The sequence below is a fragment of the Triticum dicoccoides genome, chromosome 7B (assembly GCF_002162155.2).
Source record: "Triticum dicoccoides isolate Atlit2015 ecotype Zavitan chromosome 7B, WEW_v2.0, whole genome shotgun sequence".
Taxonomy (NCBI): Eukaryota; Viridiplantae; Streptophyta; class Magnoliopsida; order Poales; family Poaceae; genus Triticum; species Triticum dicoccoides.
The window spans coordinates 584,633,553-584,649,789 of record NC_041393.1 but is presented as its reverse complement, the minus strand read 5'-3'; positions in this window follow the sequence as shown (position 1 = coordinate 584,649,789).

The following is a 16,237-nucleotide window of genomic DNA, read 5'->3' as shown; positions in this document are numbered from 1 at the left end:
TAATGCAAACATCAATTTCAACATTTTAAACATGGATGAAAATGGCATATTATTAATCTACACAATTTTCTGAGCATTTTACATATATAAATTATTTTAATCCGATGCACGGTTAATTAGTTATTACATGCATGAGGTTCAAGGGTTTTTCTGCAAAACTGGTAAAACATGGATAAATAGGAAAATCCCGGGCGCTGAAAAAAAACATGACATGAGCCGAAACTGTTGGGTCAGATGCACAGGAGACTGGGGGGAGGGCTTCTCACCCACGGGCCATGGCCCAGGTCGGGGGACAGGCAGGCCGAGGCGGATGGGCCGGCGCTGGGGCCCCTGAGCGTGAGGGGGCGATGCCCACAAGCGGGTCGTCGTTCTCCTCCTGCCGAGGGACATTGCCGGAGCTCCGGGAGTGCACGGTGGCAGCGCCGGTCGCCGGAAGGAGGCCGGGACGACAGAAATGGTCGGATCCGGCGCGGGGGATCCAGATCCGGTCGGCGGCTTGCTGCAAGGGAGAGAGAGGGACGGTGAAGAGAGGAAAAGAGAGAAGAAGAGAGAGAGAAGGAAACAAGGAGGAGCACAGGGTCGACCTGAGGTCGCCGGCGGCGTCTCCTGTCTCCGGATAGGCGCGGCGAAGGGCACAACGATGGGTGGCAGGGTGGAGGAAGAAGGTGAGGCAGGCGGGTCCGGGGCGGCGACGTGGTGGCGGGGCGTACTGGCGAGGCGGCGGCGAAGTCCGGCGAGCGATGCGCTCGTCGGTGGCGGGGCGAAGGTCGGTGGCGCGCGGGCTCGGTGGCGAACGCGACTACGAGGAAAGGCAGGCGGGGCGCGGGCGACTCGGGCCCGGGGAGGGCCGGATCTGGGGCTCCTCCGGGCCCCGACGAAGTGGGGCGCGGGGAAGACATGTGGCGCGCGCGGGTTGGATGCGGGAGGCGGCGGCGATGACGTGGTGGCCTCTCATTGGATGTGCGACGTGGCTGGACAGGGTGGACATGTCCGGCCGTCCGGCGGACGTGTCCGGCGGCGCAAGGAGGACGAAGATAGGGTTAGATCTGCGCGAGGATTTCGGAGGGAGACACATATTTATAGGTAAAGGGAGCTAGGAGAGTCCAAATGAGGTGCGGTTTTCGGCCACGCGATCGTGATCGAACGACCGAGATGATGGAGATGTCTTAGATGGGTTTTGGGCCAAATTGAAAGGGTGTTGGGCTGGAACACACATGAGGCCTTCTCGGTCCCTCGGTTAACCGTTGGAGTATCAAACGAATTCCAAATGGTACGAAACTTGATAGGCGGTCTACCGGTGGTAAACCAAGGCCGGTTGGCAAGTCTCGGTCCAATCTGGAAATGTTTAACCCCTACACAAGAAAGAAAGGTAGAAATGACCACCAGAGGAGAACGAAGCGCCGGAATGCAAAACGGCAACGGGGAAAATGCTCGGATCCATGAGACGAACACGTATGCAAAAGAAATGCGCATGATGACATGATATGCAATGCAGGACACGCAAGCAATGACAAGGCAACAACATCGAATAACTGAACGACACCTGGAACATCGGTCTCGGGGCGTTACAACACTCCACCACTACGAGAGGATCTCGTCCCGAGATCTAGAATGGCACCGGAGGGAAAACGAAAGGGAAAGAGAAGCGGTAAAACTAAGTTGCTTCTTTGACCAATGAGTGAAACCAAAGAACCTTGCTAGGTTGAACAAATTCGAGAAAAGAATACAACAAAGGGGAACAAAGTCAAAAGCACTCCGTTAGAAAAGGGGGACAAAGAGCATTGCGAAACCTTGAGGTTGAAGGGAAGATATACATAGAAAAAACACTCCGGTTAAAGAAGGGGATCAAGGAAGACCAAATTCGGGCAGCGCTCCGGTTGAAACGGAAGGCAAAAACTTGATAAAATGAAAAGAACTTGAGCAAAAGGGCATGGTACTCCGGTTTAATGGATAGACATGAAAAAATACGATCCTGAAAGCAAGAATATGGGTTGAAGAGAGAAACATCAGAAAGCCTCCAAAACAAAAGAATAGAAGATAGATAATTGAAATAAGATAATTGAGAAGAAAATGCCAATTTCTGCCACAAAAGAGTTTGAAAAGGCATCTTTAGGAGAAAGGTCGAACGGAGTTGTTGGAAAACCAACAACGAAAAGGATAAGTTTGATATGGTCTTATGGAATACATCTCGAATTATGAGGTGACAACCTGCCACTCACGGAAAAGAATTGGATTGATATGAACAAATTTACGAGAAAGGTATGTCGCACCGGAAAGGACAAATGAAGAGCTTGGATCATTTATGAGCACCATAATAGCAACAATCCTTAGGGACAGCTTTAGGTGAAATATAACCCAAGATAGCTCCAATGACGAGATTGATGGATTTAAAAATGTCTCATTCTAGATAGCATGTGAATCATGAAAATCCGAACTTAAATTATCAAGAATGACATAATACCACCTCGAATGATAAGGTAGAAAGAAATGCACTCCGGATAGCAAGATGAAGAATGCTTGAGCTCCTCAAAACAAAACATGTGTTGAGCACCATGTTTATTTTTGAGTATAGCTTGGCGGATCATCACCTCGAGAGAAATCTTCAAGAACAATTGAAGAATGAAAAGAATCCTTGATGAACCATCATGTAGAGCCTCCATTAAGAACTCCGGTAATAAAAGGATGATAACAAAGAAAGTGAATTTGAGAACACAAGGTGAAGCCTTGCAATGATTTAGATGGAGCTTCGCGACGAGATAATGCGGAAAACTTGGAACTCCGGAAAAGAAAAATATGAAACACTAGAATCGAGAAAAATGACATGATGAACAACTCTGGAAAGAATAAACTAGATTACTTGGATGAAACAATAATAAGAATTACGTTATGCATATCCTTCACCAATTTAGATTGATGACAAGCAACGGATTTGGCATACTACTTATTCTCGTCGAAAAGATTGAAGAGAGATATAGCGCAAACTTGAGAAGGTATTGATGGAACCACCGGTAGGATTGAAACAACGAAAGAACAAATGAATTGATACAATAATGAAGGAAAAGAAATCTTGAACGAACCACCATAAGAATTGAAAATGAACGTAGCAAAGGCACAATTCACCGGGAAGAATTGGAAAACGAATGAAGATACTTGAGGGGATTTAGATACATGAGAACGAAGAAATCATGAACTGACTAAAGAGTATACTTGAACGATCCACCGGTAAGATTTGGAGGACAACAGTGAAAGCTGAGAATGAGACATTATGACATGATGGCCTTCGGAGGAAAGAAATGGAAACAACTCATGAAATGCGTCGGATGGTTGAAAAGAATTCTCACAATCAAAAACAATTATGAGAGGATGGCATCAAGCTTGAACTATGCATCTTTAGAAGAACGGGTAAGGATTTAAGAGGAACTCTTCTTCGGTCTTCACCTGCTGAAAAAAAATGATGAGAACCACCAAAATTACTGGGATACTCCGGGAGAATGAAAAAAGAGGAAGGGTTGAACCAAAGATGAAAAGAATTTGAAAATGACCTTGGAGAAGGAATGCGACTGATGAAAATTCATTCTTATGTCACACTTAAAAAGGAATTTGAGAATAACTCCGGGAGAATTAGAAGAGTCAGGTAAGATCCTGGGAAAAGACCTGTGGGTTAGGTCCCACTCAAAAGAAAACATCGTTGAACAATTTACTTGAAAAGAGATATTGCACCGGTAGAATTAAAAGGCTTGAATGAGATAAACATCCTCTAAATAGGATTAACGGATCTTGAATGACAAGACGATCCTTCTGAGATATCTTCAGCACTCCGGAACAATTGAATAGCGAGAGGTGAATGATTAAGAATTGCACCAGCATGAGAAAACATTGAAACGAGGAAAATGATATGATCAACAAAGCTTGACTTGAAACCACCGGGGAAGAAAACGAGTGACGAACTTGAAACTCCGTAAGCATCTTCATGACAATCACCGGATATGAACATGAAGGAAAAGAATGGAGAGACTTCCATCGATAAAATGATACTTGATTGAGAAATCTGAGTCCTTGAAGAAAAAGGGTGGGTGGGCGGCAAAACAAAGATAACTTAGGACGGATGAAACAAACACCGTTGAGAAAACTTATAATTTATCTCTCAAATATTGAAATGATCGGATCCACTTGAAAAGAAGCACACCGGTTGGAAAAGAGTTGACATGATAACCTTAGTGATCACGAAGGATTAGTATTCACATAGAAATATGAGAACACCGTTTAAGAAAGGTATGGATCAACACTTGACATTGAAGCAACTCAAATACCACAACTCAAAACAAAACCAAGGATTTGGCTTGCGGAATAAGCCGGAACAAACATATGATAGAGATTTCGTCCGAAGTTTTCATGGTGGGGCCCACACGGGCTCGAGTGTACAACACCATCATGTACAAGGCAGTGCACATGACATACGAAGTGTCCCCGAACCAGCATAGCCAAGGGTTCTTTAAGACACAACGAGAGCACTGTAAAAACGACCGTGGAAAGGCGGACCACTAGACGTCAAACCCCAATCTCATATCATGCATCTGTCGAAAAGATATTCCAGGAGCTACTTGAATTCCCACCTATAAAACTCCCGAAACTTTCTGGTTATGCAATCTGGTGTTGGGGATACAGGGGAAGCAATAAATCTCACCCAAACTAACAATTCCTACATCCAAGCTGTATCCATCCGTCAACACATAACCAAGAAACCTCCGGAAATCATGTAACTCAACCTTCGAAAAGCATCCGTTATACGAGTTATGGCAATACTCCCGAGCTCGCCCCAGTACTGGGTTATCGAGGTTATCTCACCAACAACTGCATAAAAGAGATTTTCGATGTCGGCAAAACTCAGGTATTCCAGAACTGCAACGATAAAATTGTGACGACAACACCTCGGAGCTCAACTCCCTGAGTCAAAGCCACATAAATAGACAGGAGGCACCAAGAACAATGTTCTCGTCACAAAACCATCGAAACGATTCCAAGATACCCACGTGATCCTAAAATTTTTTTTAGTGAAATTTGAGGAGAGGAAAGACAAAACATCTATGTCAAGAGACCTCACAAGAGTGACGAAGGGGGCTGAGGAGTAAAAAGAATCCTACTCTCCAATATATATATAATCCTAAGACTCAAAATAGTTTTCTTCTAGACTCAACAATGGCCAACAATCAGGGGGGCTCCTATGGTCGGTCGAGGCTCTGATACCAACTTGTCACGCCCAATATGCGACCCTATCCAAAAGGAACTCGAAGGTCCCACCAAGGATAGACCCGCATATTGAAACGCTTTTGCAAGGTGGATATCATTACATCAACATTACATAATAGATGGGGATACATACATAAGGCATACAATGCCACATGAATACAACATCACAATACATAAGAGCATCATCCGACTATGGATGAAACACAAATAGAAACTCAAACGACATCCACCCTGCTAGCCCAGGCTGCCGACCTGGAACCTATCCCCTGATGGAAGAAGCAGAAGAAGAACTCAATGCAAGCAAGCATCGCTCTCGCGTCATGATCATCACAAAACCTGTACCTGCAACTGTTGTTGTAGTAATCTGTGAGCCACGAGGACTGAACAATCCCATTACCATGGGTATCAAGACTAGCAAAGCTTAATGGGAAAGGAAGGGGTAAAGTGGTGAGGCTGCAGCAGCGACTAAGCATATATGGTGGCTAACATACGCAAATAAGAGCGAGAAGAGAGCAAGCGGAACAGTCGTGTAGCTAGCAATGATCAAGAAGTGATCCTGAACTCCTACTTACGTCAATCATAACCCAAAGACCGTGTTCACTTCCCGGACTCCGCTGAGAAGAGACCATCACGGCTACACACGCGGTTGATGCGTTTTAATTCGGATCTGGTGTCAAGTTATCTACAACCGGACATTAACAAATTCCCATCTGCCTATAACCGCAGGCACGGCTTTCGAAAGATTATACCCTGCACGGGTGTCCCAACTTAGCCCATGACAAGCTCTCGTGATCAACGAAGGAATAGACCTTCTCCCAGGAAGACCCGATCAGACTCGGAATCCCGGTTTACAAGACATTTCGACAATGGTAAAACAAGACCAGCAAAGCCGCCCGATGCGCCGACAATCCCGATAGGAGCTGCACATATCTCGTTCTCAGGGCAACACCGGATAAGTCAAGCTACGAGTAAAACTAGCCCTCGAGTTGCCCCGAGGTGGCCCCGCAGGTTGCTCGGTTCGGACCAACACTTAGACAAGCACTGGCCCGGGGGGGCTAAAATAAAGATGACCCTTCGGTTGGCCGACCCAAGGGAAAGGGTAGGTGGTGGTGAGGCAAATGGTAAAACCAAGGTTGGGCCTTGCTGGAAGAGTTTCATTCAAAGCGAACTGTCAAGGGGGTCCCATAAATCACCCGACCGCGTAAGGAACGCAAAATCCGGGAACATAACACCGGTATGACGGAAACTAGGGCGGCAAGAGTGGAACAAAACACCAGGCAAAAGGCCGAGCCTTCCACCCTTTACCAAATATATAGATGCATTAATAATATAAGAGATATTGTGATATCCCAACCAAAATCCTGTCCACCATGGAGAAATCTTCAACTTCACCTGCAACTAGCAACGCTATAAGAGGGGCTGAGCAAAGCGGTAACATAGCCAATCAATGGTTTGCATAGGTAAGGTGTCAAAGGTTAGAGGTTCATGGCAACAAGGGATGGCTCGATAAACAGATGATAGGTAGCGCAGCAAAGCGATAGAACGAAGCCACTAGCATAGCAATGATAGTAGTGAGATCCAGGGTAGCGGTCATCTTGCCTGAAATCCCACAAGGAAGAAGAACGAGTCCATGAAGAAGACAAGCGGACGATGTTGAACGGATCCTCACAAACGTGACGTTATCGGAACCAACCCGAAGAAGCAACACCGGAAAGAAGCAAACAATCATGGTAAACAACCACCACATAATCATGGCATGATGCACAACCAAGTATGATGCATGACCGGTTTAAATATGCATGGCATGGCAAAGTGCACAAACAATCCTACAAATTAAGTGGAGCTCATTATGCAACTTCGTTGCATATTAACGAAACACCACATTCAAGTTATTTAGTTCGATGTCGTTTAAGTACCCAACAATATTAAATGTTGATTAACATGGCAAGAGGGTGAAGCAAAGTAAAACTAGCTATCTAGTCAAGGTTAAATGAGGCCGGAAGCAACGAACAACAATTCCGGAAACTCCTCATGAGCATATTATAGGTTTGGTACTGTTCTGCCCTAAACACAATTTTAGGGTTGGTAAACTTGCAAAGTAAGGCCACCATGATAAACTAGGCAAAATTCTACCCCAATTACATATAAAGTTTATTAAATTCGGAGCTACGGTTATTTAGTTATGAAATAAATCATTTTAACATGGCATATTAGCAAATTAATGCAAACATCAATTTAAACATTTTAAACATGGATGAAAATGGCATATTATTAATCTACACAATTTTCTGAGCATTTTACATATATAAATTATTTTAATCCGATGCACGGTTAATTAGTTATTACATGCATGAGGTTCAAGGGTTTTTCTGCAAAACTGGTAAAACTTGGATAAATAGGAAAATCCCAGGCACTGAAAAAAAACATGACATGGGCCGAAACTGTTGGGCCAGATGCATAGGAGACTGGGGGGGAGGGCTGCTCACCCACGGGCCATGGCCCAGGTCGGGGGAGAGGCAGGCCGAGGCGGATGGGCCGGCGCTGGGGCCCCTGAGCGTGAGGGGGAGACGCCCACGAGAGGGTCGTCGTTCTCCTCCTGCCGAGGGACATTGCCGGAGCTCCGGGAGTGGACGGTGGCGGCACCGGTCGCCAGAAGGAGGCCGGGACGACGGAAATGGTCGGATTCGGCGCGGGGGATCCAGATCCGGTCGGCGACTTGCTGCAAGGGAGAGAGAGGGACGATGAAGAGAGGAAAAGAGAGAAGAAGAGAGAGAGAAGGAAACAAGGAGGAGCACAGGGTCGACCTGAGGTCGCCGGCGGCGTCTCCTGTCTCCGGACAGGCGCGGCGAAGGGCACAACGATGGGTGGCGGGGTGGAGGAAGAAGGTGAGGCAGGCGGGTCCAGGGCGGCGACGTGGTGGCGGGGCGTACTGGCGAGGCGGCGGCAAAGTCTGGCGAGCGATGCGCTCGTCGGCGGTGGGGCGAAGGGCGGCGGCGCGGGGGCTCGGTGGCGAACGCGGCTACGAGGAAAGGCAGGCGGGGCGCGGGCGACTCGGGCCCGGGGAGGGCCGGATCTGGGCTCCTCCGGGCCCCGACGAAGTGGGGCGCGGGGAGGACATGTGGCGCGCGTGGGTTGGATGCAGGAGGCGGCGGCAATGACGTGGCGGCCTCTCATTGGACGGGCAACATGGCTGGACGGGGTGGACATGTCCGGCCGTCCGGCGGACGTGTCCGGCGGCGCAAGGAGGACGAAGATAGGGTTAGATCTGCGCGAGGATTTCGGAGGGAGACACATATTTATAGGTAAAGGGAGCTAGGAGAGTCCAAATGAGGTGCGGTTTTCGGCCACGCGATCGTGATCGAACGACCGAGATGATGGAGAGGTCTTAGATGGGTTTTGGGCCAAATTGAAAGGGTGTTGGGCTGCAACACACATGAGGCCTTCTCGGTCCCTCGGTTAACCGTTGGAGTATCAAACGAAGTCCAAATGGTACGAAACTTGACAGGTGGTCTACCGGTGGTAAACAAGGCCGCTTGGCAAGTCTCGGTCCAATCCAGAAATGTTTAACCCCCACACAAGAAAGAAAGGTAGAAATGACCACCGGAGGAGAACGAAGCGCCGGAATGCAAAACGGACAACGGGGAAAATGCTCGGATGCATGAGACGAACACGTATGCAAAAGAAATGCGCATGATGACATGATATGCAATGCATGACACGCAAGCAATGACAAGGCAACAACAGCGAATAACTGAACGACACCTGGCACATCGGTCTCGGGGCGTTACAGACGGCCTCGCGCTTGGCGCCAATGCGTGCCAACACGTCTGCTGCTTGGTTATTTTCCCGGGCTATGTGATGAAATTCAAGCCCCTCAAACCGATCTGTCATCTTTAAGATGGCGTTGCGGTAAGCTGCCATTTTTGGATCCTTGGCGTCGAAGCCTCCATTTATTTTGGATATTGCAAGGTTTGAATCCCCGCGGACCTCTAGGCGCTGAATGCCCATGGAGACTGCCATCCGGAGGCCATGTAAAAGGGCCTCGTATTCGACTGCGTTGTTGGAATCCGTGTACATTATCTGAAGTACGTATTGGACTGTGTCTCCGGTTGGGGACGTCAGAACTACGCCAGCCCCCAGGCCAGCCAACATTTTGGAGCCGTCGAAGTGCATGATCCAGTTGGAGTATGCGCCGTACTCTTTAGGGAGTTCGGCTTCAGTCCATTCGGCGATGAAGTCAGCCAAAACCTGCGACTTAATAGCTCGCCTGGGCTTGTAGGTTATGTCGAACGGGAGGAGCTGATGGCCCATTTGGCAATCCGGCCCGTTGCGTCGCGGTTGTTTATAATATCATTAAGGGGTACTTCGGATGCCACTGTTATGGAGCACTCTTGAAAGTAGTGTCGCAGCTTCCGGGATGCCATGAACACCGCGTACGCTATCTTTTGATAATGCGGGTACCGTGAGTTGCATGGAGTTAGTACAGTGGACATGTAGTACACAGGTTTTTGGAGGGGGAACTTGTGTCCGTCCACTTCTTGTTCGACGACGAGCACCGCGCTTACAACTTGATGGGTTGCCGCGATGTATAATAGCATTGGTTCGCCCGTGTTGGGCGCGGCCAGGACCGGATTTTTTGCCAGTATGGCTTTTATTTCTTCGAATCCGGCCGTGGCGGCATCCGTCCACTCGAAGTGGTCGGTGCGCCGCAGGAGGCGATAGAGGGGTAATGCCTTTTCTCCTAAGCGGGAGATAAAGCGGCTTAGAGCCGCCACGCATCCTGTCAGTTTTTGTATTTGTTTGAGGTCCTTTGGGGTATCCAATGGTGACAGAGCTCGGATCTTGGCTGGGTTTGCTTACCGGATACGATGAAGCCTAAGAGCTTTCCGGCTGGTACGCCGAAAACGCATTTTTCCGGGTTGAGCTTAATGTCATATGTTCGGAAATTGTCGAACATGAGCCTCAAGTCGTCTACTAGAGTATCGACGTGTTTTGTTTTGACGACCACGTCAACTACGTATGCTTCAACTGTTTTGCCGATCTGGTTGGCCAGACATGTTTGAATCATGCCCTGATATGTTGCGCCGGCGTTTTTGAGCCCGAAGGGCATCGTGTTGAAGCAGAATGGGCCGTATGGGTTGATGAATGCCGTTGCGGCTTGGTCTGACTCTGCCATCTTGATTTGATGGTAGCCAGAGTATGCATCGAGGAAACACAATGAGTCGTGTCCTGCGGTGGCGTCGATGATTTGATCAATTCGGGGGAGTGGGAAAGGGTCCTTTGGACAGGCCTTGTTTAGGTCTTTGAAATCGACACATAGGCGCCAAGATTTGTCCTTCTTTGGTACCATCACCAGGTTTGCTAGCCAGTCCGGATGTTTTATGTCTCTGATGAATCCGGCTTCCAGCAGTTTTGCTAGCTACTCTCCCATGACTTGTCTTTTGGGTTCGGAAAAACGCCGTAGGGTCTGTTTGACGGGTTTAAACCATTTTAGGATGTTAAGGCTGTGCTCAGCCAGCCTGCTTGGGATTCCTAGCATATCTGAGGGGTGCCATGCGAAAAAGTCCCAATTTTCTCGCAGGAAGTCTCTGAGTGCGGCGTCTACATCGGGTTTTAGTTGTGCCCCGATGGAGGCCGTTTTTGTAGGGTCCGTTGGATGGACTTGGAATTTGACTATTTTGTCCGCTGGTTTGAAAGAGGTGGACTTGGATCTCTTGTCTAGTATCACATCGTCCCTGTCCACCGTAGAGCGCCACGCAGTTAATTCCTCGACCGCTAGGGCCTCGGATAATGCCTCCAGGGCCGGTGCGGCTGTCTTGTTTTCAGCGTGGAGCGCTATGTCCGGATCACTTGCGAGAGTGATGATTCTGTTGGCTCCGGGCATTTTGAGCTTCATGTACCCGTAATGGGGTATGGCTTGGAAAATTGTAAATGCTTCTCGCCCTAGCAGAGCGTGGTATCCGCTGCTGAACGGGGCCACTTGAAACGTGACCTCCTCGGATCTGTAATTATCCGGCGTGCCGAACACCACATCCAGTGTGATTTTTCCTGAACAGCACGCTTCCCGGCTTGGAATTATTCCCCTAAAAGTTGTGTTGCTTCGCTCAATGCGGGTCCAGTCAATTTCCATTTTTCGCAGGGTTTCCTCGTAGATGAGGTTGAGTCCGCTGCCGCCGTCCATGAGTACCTTTGTAAGTCGGAAGCCGTCCACTATCGTACTGAGGACCAATGCGGCTGGTGCTCGGGTTGTCCGGAATTTAGGTTCGTCACTGGCATTAAGGTGATAGCCGTGTCACTCCATGGGTTTATTGTTGCTACTTGGTAGACTTCGGCAAGGTTGCGGAGCGTTCGTTTCCTTGCATTGTTTGATGTGAAGGTCTCAAAGACTATCGACATCGTAGTAGGGAGATATTCTTCGGGTGCTGGAGTTAAAAGCTCCTCGCCACTTCGGGCCACCTGCCGTAGTATCCAACATGCTCTAAGGCTGTGCATCGGTGTGGCTTCCCCTGAATTATGAATTTTACAGGGTCCATTGAGCCATCCTTCCAGTATGGTCCCGTACCCTATAGAGGGTTTTTGTTTTTTGATGTTTGGCTCAGATGCCTGGTGATAATACGCCCTTTTGTTTCGGACTCGCGTTATATTCAGGGCCAGATTGTCCCAGAATTTATCTTCAGTTTTCCGAACGCTTTCAGTCACACAGTACTTTCGTACTATGGGTGTCAAGTCGGCGAATCGTGTAATTTCGCGGTGACTTATGGCGTTGAGGATTCCGATGTCCGTGCAGTTGTTACAGAAGAGTGAAATTGTTTCTTTCTCACGGCAGTCCTTTATCCTGTTCATAACCAGGAGGAATCTGGCCCAGTAGTGGTGTACTGTTTCTCCGGGATCTTGCCGTATTAGGGATAAATCTCGCATAGTTGGGTGGGCGGGTGGAATTAAATCTGGAACCTTGCCCGATGTAAGATTCAAGGGCCAAGCGGTTTCCGAATTCGGAAGCTGGATTTCTTGGACATTATTCAATGAATCAGGCCTGTTGCCTGACTTTAGGTTCAGGGTTTGGGCGACATCCTCCCCTCCGCAGGTGTCCGGCTTGGAGGGATCGGGAATCCGGACACATCTGGTCCTTAGGGCGGGTGAAGACTCGCCGCATTGTTCTTCCACCACTTTGACGTGATGGGTGACCTGCGGAGAGTCAATCTCTCTCTGATCGGGTTTAAGCCCAATCTGGTCGTAATTAGTAGCGACTCCCAGGGCCGCGATGCGATCCAAGAGCTCGTTCAGGGAGAGGAGCTCCATCTGATCTAACTGCTCGGCAAGCACCAAGCTGATGTGAAGATTGCTTTCGATGGCTCGAGAGGTCATCGTCGGTGCGGCGGCCGGACAGGCGGTCATCAAAAACCTGCCTAGCCGGAGAGTTTAGCCGACAGCCAAAGCTCCTTTAGCAACGACGCTGTCTTTAAAGACGGGATGCGGCATCCTTCCTGATGGTGATGACACAGCGGAACTCTCAATGAAAGCACCGATGTCGGTGTCAAAACCGGCGGATCTCGGGTAGGGGGTCCCGAACTGTGCGTCTAGGCGGATGGTAACAGGAGACAAGGGACACGATGTTTTTACCCAGGTTCGGGCCTTCTCGATGGAGGTAAAACCCTACTTCTGCTTGATTAATATTGATGATATGGGTAGTACAAGAGTAGATCTACCACGAGATCGGAGTGGCTAAACCCTAGAAGCTAGCCTATGGTATGATTGTTGTTCGTCCTATGGACTAAAACTCTCCAGTTTATATAGACACTGGAGAGGGCTAGGGTTACACAGAGTCGGTTACAATGGGAGGAGATCTTCATATCGTATCGCCAAGCTTGTCTTCCACGCCAAGGAAAGTCCCATCCGGACACGGGACGGAGTCTTCAATCTTGTATCTTCATAGTCCGGGAGTCCAGCCAAAGATCTTAGTTCGGCCATCTGGACACCCCCTAATCCAGGACTCCCTCAGAGAGGTTGAGGAAGAAAGCTCCAGCAGCAGCACGACGACGTGGTGGTGATGGAGAGGCAGTACTCTGGCAGGGCTTCGCCAAGCTTCTACTGAGGAGGAGAGGTGTTGGGGAGGGAAGGGGCTGCACCATGGAGGTGTGTGTGCAGCCCTCCCCTCGCCCCTCTATTTATAGGGGGAGGAGGAAGGGGGCCGGCCCCTATAGATGAGATCTAGAGGGGGGGCGGCCAAGGGGGGGGACTTGCCCCCCAAGCAAGAGGGGGCGCCCCCCTTAGGGTTTCCCCCCAACCCTAGGCGCATGGGCCCAAGGGGGGATGCGCCCGGACCACTAGGGGCTGGTTCCCTTCCCTCTACGGCCCATGAGGCCCTCCAGGAGAGGTGGCCCCCCAGGAGAGGTGGCCCCGGAACAATACCGGTATGACCCCGAAACTTTCCGGTGACCGTATTACAACTTCCCATATATAAATCTTCACCTCCGGACCATTCCGGAACTCCTCGTGATGTCCAGGATCTCATCCGGGACTCCGAACAACATTTGGTAATCACATACAAGTCTTCCTAATAACCCTAGCATCACCGAACCTTAAGTGTGTAGACCCTACGGGTTCGGGAACCATGCAGACATGACCGAGATAGCTCTCCGGCCAATAACCAACAGCGGGATCTAGATACCCATGTTGGCTCCCACATGTTCCATGATGATCTCATTGGATGAACCACGATGTCGAGGATTCAAGTAATCCCGTATACAATTCCCTTTGTCAATCGGTACGTTACTTGCCCGAGATTCGATCGTCGATATCCCAATACCTCGTTCAATCTCGTTACCGGCAAGTCACTTTACTCATTACGTAATGCATGATCCCGTGACCAACCACTGGTCACATTGAGATCATTATGATGATGCATTACCGAGTGGGCCCAGAGATACCTCTCCGTCATACGGAGTGACAAATCCCAGAATCGATTCGTGTCAACCCAACAGACACTTTCGAAGATACCTGTAGTGTACCTTTATAGTCACCCAGTTACGTTGTGACGTTTGGTACACCCAAAGCACTCCTACGGTATCCGGGAGTTACACAATCTCATGGTCTAAGAAACTGATACTTGACATTAGAAAAGCTTTAGCAAATGAACTACACGATTTTGTGCTATGCTTAGGATTGGGTGTTGTCCATCACATCATTCTCCTAATGATGTGATCCCGTTATCAATGACATCCAATGTCCATAGTAAGGAAACCATGACTATCTGTTGATCAATGAGCTAGTCAACTAGAGTCTCACTAGGGACATGTTGTGGTCTATGTATTCACACATGTATCACTGTTTCCGGTTAAAACAATTATAGCATGAACAATAGACAATTATTATGAACAAGGAAATATAATAATAATCATTTTATTATTGCCTCTAGGGAATATTTCCAACAGTCTCCCACTTGCACTAGAGTCAATAATCTAGTTATATTGTGATGAATCGAACACCCATAGAGTTCTGGTGTTGATCATGTTTTGCTCGCGGAAGAGGTTTAGTCAACGGATCCGCGACATTCAGATCTGTATGCACTTTGCAAATATCTATGTCTCCATCTTGAACATTTTCACGAATGGATTTGAAGCGACGCTTGATGTGCCTGGTCTTCTTGTGAAACCTGGGCTCCTTGGCAAGGGCAATAGCTCCAGTGTTGTCACAGAAGAGAGTGGTCGGCCCTGACGCATTTCTATGACTCCTAGGTCGGTGATGAACTCCTTCATCCAGATTGCTTCATGTGCTGCCTCCGAGGCTGCCATGTACTCCGCTTCACATGTAGATCCCGCCACGACGCACTGCTTGCTGCTGCACCAGCTTACTGCCCCACCATTCAAAATATACACGTATCCGGTTTGTGTCTTAGAGTCATCCAGATCTGTGTCGAAGCTAGCATCGATGTAACCCTTTACGACGAGCTCTTCGTCACCTCCATAAACAAGAAACATATCCTTAGTCCTTTTCAGGTACTTCAGGATATTCTTGACCGATGTCCAGTGTTCCATGCCGGGATTACTTTGGTGTCTTACAACCAAACTTACGGCAAGTTTTGCGCCAGGTCTAGTACACAACATGTCATACATAATAGACCCTATGGCCGAGGCATAGGGGATGACACTCATCTTTTCTTTATCTTCTGCCGTGGCCGGGGATTGAGCTGAGCTCAATTTCACACCTTGCAACACATGCAAGAACCCCTTCTTGGACTGGTCCATATTGAACTTCTTCAATATCTTGTCAAGGTATGTGCTTTGTGAAAGACCTATGAGGCGTCTCAATCTATCTCTATAGATCTTGATACCTAATATATAAGTAGCTTCTCCAAGGTCCTTCATTGAAAAACACTTATTGAAGTAGGCCTTTGTGCTGTCCAAAAGTTCTATATCATTTCCCATCAAAAGTATGTCATCCACATATAATATGAGAAATGCTATAGAGCTCCCACTCACTTTCTTGTAAATGCAGGCTTCTCCATGAGTCTGCATAAACCCAAACACTTTGATCATCTCATCAAAGCGAATGTTCCAACTCCGAGATGCTTGCACCAGACCATAAATTGATCGCTGGAGCTTGCATACCTTGTTAGCATTCTTAGAATCGACAAAACCTTCCGTCTGCATCATATACAGTTCTTCCTTAAGATAGTCGTTAAGGAATGCCGTTTTGACGTCCATTTGACATATCTCATAATCATAGTATGTGCCAATTGCTAACATGATTCGGACGGACTTCAGCTTCGCTACGGGAGAGAAAGTCTCATCGTAGTCAACCCCTTGAACTTGCCAATAACCCTTAGCGACAAGTCGAGCTTTATAGATGGTAACAATGCCATCCGCGTCCGTCTTCTTCTTAAAGATCCATTTGTTTTCTATCACTCGCCGATCATCGGGCAAGTCTGTCAAAGTCCATACTTTGTTTTCATACATGGATCCTATCTCGGATTGCATGGCTTCTAGCCATT